This window comes from Hypanus sabinus, chromosome 24 (genome assembly GCF_030144855.1).
Source record: "Hypanus sabinus isolate sHypSab1 chromosome 24, sHypSab1.hap1, whole genome shotgun sequence".
NCBI lineage: Eukaryota > Metazoa > Chordata > Chondrichthyes > Myliobatiformes > Dasyatidae > Hypanus > Hypanus sabinus.
The window spans coordinates 25,057,769-25,060,608 of record NC_082729.1 but is presented as its reverse complement, the minus strand read 5'-3'; positions in this window follow the sequence as shown (position 1 = coordinate 25,060,608).

The window sequence follows — 2,840 nt, the reverse complement described above, 5'->3', positions numbered from 1 at the left end:
GCGAGCAAATATTCTCTGCATTACATAGGCACGAAAGTGAACCATTCTTTGTGTGCAACCCATGGTTCTTGTAGCTGCTGTGGCCTTCGTCTCAGCTTGATCCGGTCCAGCTATAACCCTCTGCCCTCTCTCATTAAGAGGACTTTTTTCTCCGCAGAATTGACGTTCAGTGGGTGTTTGTTTTTCGCTTGTTTGTACTTCCGTCGACTGTTGCCTGTGGCAATCCCAGAAAATAGCATTTTCTCAGATACTCAAACCACTCTGTTTGGCACCAGCTAACGTTCCACTGTCAAAGACACCAAGATCACATTGCTTTCCCATTCTGTGAACGGAGTGACAACATTTTTATTGTATGGCTCTTACCACAGACCGAGGGGTTTAATGGACCCCAGGTGGGAACCGCTCTACCTGACTACGTCTGGACCTGTTTATGCTTGGATTGCTTCCAATATTTAGCTTATCAGATATTGTCATTAACGAGCAGGTGTATACGTGTGCCTAATAAAATGTGTACAGAGTGTATATTTGATTACTGTGCCCCAATAAAGCCAAAAAGTTGTTTTATTTTTCTGTACTCGTTTTCGTTCCCAGTCATTGTGGTTTCCATATCAGGTCGAGACAATTTCAAATTCTGGCAATCAAAAGAATATTATCAGCTTTTTTTGGAGTTAACATGCCGAAATTATGCAAATTTCTCATTTCAAACTTCTGAACTTCTTCAGCTGCGAGTGTGTTCTATAACTAATCTCCACTTGTTTCTCCTACAGTTAATATAGTGGCGATTGTGATCCTGTTCCGAGGCAATGTGGCCTAACAAGATGTATCAGACAGTACCTCGTGTCCATGGCGGTGAGTGATCTTCTGGTAATTATAACCCCCGTGATATTAAACCTGATTCCCGACATTTATTTCCCCAGTAAGTTTTCGCTCCATTACTCCCGTGTGCAGTTTCACCACTGCGTTATGTTTCGCAGCCTGGGATAGTTTGGTTTGGTTGACGGTCATGTTCACTATTGACCGATATGTCGATACTCTGGTAGAAACTCAAAGTAAATTATTGCACCCACAGAACTGCTGGCATTGTTGGCTCTGTGGTCTGTACTTCGGGCTGGGTTATCAATATTCCCTGGTATTATATGAACGAACCAATCTAGGTCATTGATAAAGTGCCCTGGTATTGACAACAAATGGATATCCGTTATTCTTTTCTGCTGTGGACAGTATTTGATTTAGCCAATCGTGTTGAGACTCCTTGCCTCCCGTTCCTGCTTATTCTCTCCTTCAATTCTCTGACTGTCAGTCACATTTTGGTGGCCAATCGGGCCCATCGGAGACTCCACAGTTGCCCCACGGGAGAGATACAGAGAGACCAGGTGATGGAAAGCCGCAGAAAGTCGATCACCCTGATCTTTGCAATCTCAGGATGCTTCATTCTTTTATGGATGCTATATGTTCTCTACTTCTTTGTTCATCGAATTCAAATTGGTGATGCAATTATTGGTCACAGCGATCCCAAATATATCCGGATGGAAATTGCCAATGTGCTTCAACTGCTGAGATGCTGCACAAACACGTTTATCTACGCAGTGACACAAAATAAATTCCATAAAGAATTCAGGAATCTGATGATGTTTCCACGGAAACTTTCACATTTCTTTGGTGTATCGGAAATGGCAGTTTCCTGCAAAGGAAAAATTATATGAAATGTATTAACTCAGTCCATTTGGACAAAATAATAATTTTGCTTGAAATTCTCGATTTGATTTGAATTATTATTATTATTATTATTATTATTATTATTATTATTAGTAGTAGTAGTAGTAGTAGTAGTAGTAGTAGTAGTAGTAGTAGCAGTAGTAGTAGTAGTAGTAGTAGTAGTAGTAGTAGTAGTAACTAATAATTTAATAATATGATTTTATTCCAATGTTACGGGGAGATTTCATACCACCACCCACCCACTGCTCTTCTCTCCACTTTCCACAGTGACCGCTCTGAACGACTGCTGGGTTTTCCTCGTCCATTTGTCCTCCGACTGATCTTCCACTTGCCACCTATCCCTGCGAATGAAAGAAATGCAGCGGCTGCCCATTGACCTCTTCTCTCACCACCATTCAGGTCCTCAAACTGTCCTTCCAGTTGATTTATAACTTCGCCGGTGAGACTAACAATTACACTAACTTCTGATATCCACTTACCCACCCTTTCTCTCTTCCTCCATTTTCCAAGCTAATTCCATTAATTCCATTCTTACCTCTGCTCATTTCCTCAACTGTCTATCACTTCCCACTGGTGCTCTTTCTCCTATGGCCCACTCTCATCTCCTTTCAGAATCCTTCTTTCTCAGTCCTTTACCTTTTCCACCTATCATCTCTCACCTACTTACTTCATCGCCCTCCCCCAGTCACTTATTCTCCCCTTCATCTGAGTTGACATATCAGCTTCTAGCTTTCAGCTTCGCATGCTTATTCCTGCTTCCTCACCCTTCATATCCAGTCCTCAAGAAGGGATTCGCCCTATAACATTAACTATTGACTCCATTCCATAGATGAGGCCTGAACTATAGAGTTTCTGCAGCATTTTATGAGCGTGGCGCAAACTTTCCAAGAACTGGAATAAACTATTGAGTTCATGAACTGCCTATTGTTGTTTGAATACAATAAAGTATCTCTCGTAAGTGTTTTCGTTTGCTGGATAGTGAAACACAGCATCCACACACAAAATGTAATTGGACAAGGATCACATGACGTCTGCAGGACTCCATTTTCTGCATGGGTATTGTGCAGTTAATCAAATATCAGAAGACATTTCGTCAGAAAGTCGCACAGTTTTTTCTATTATAG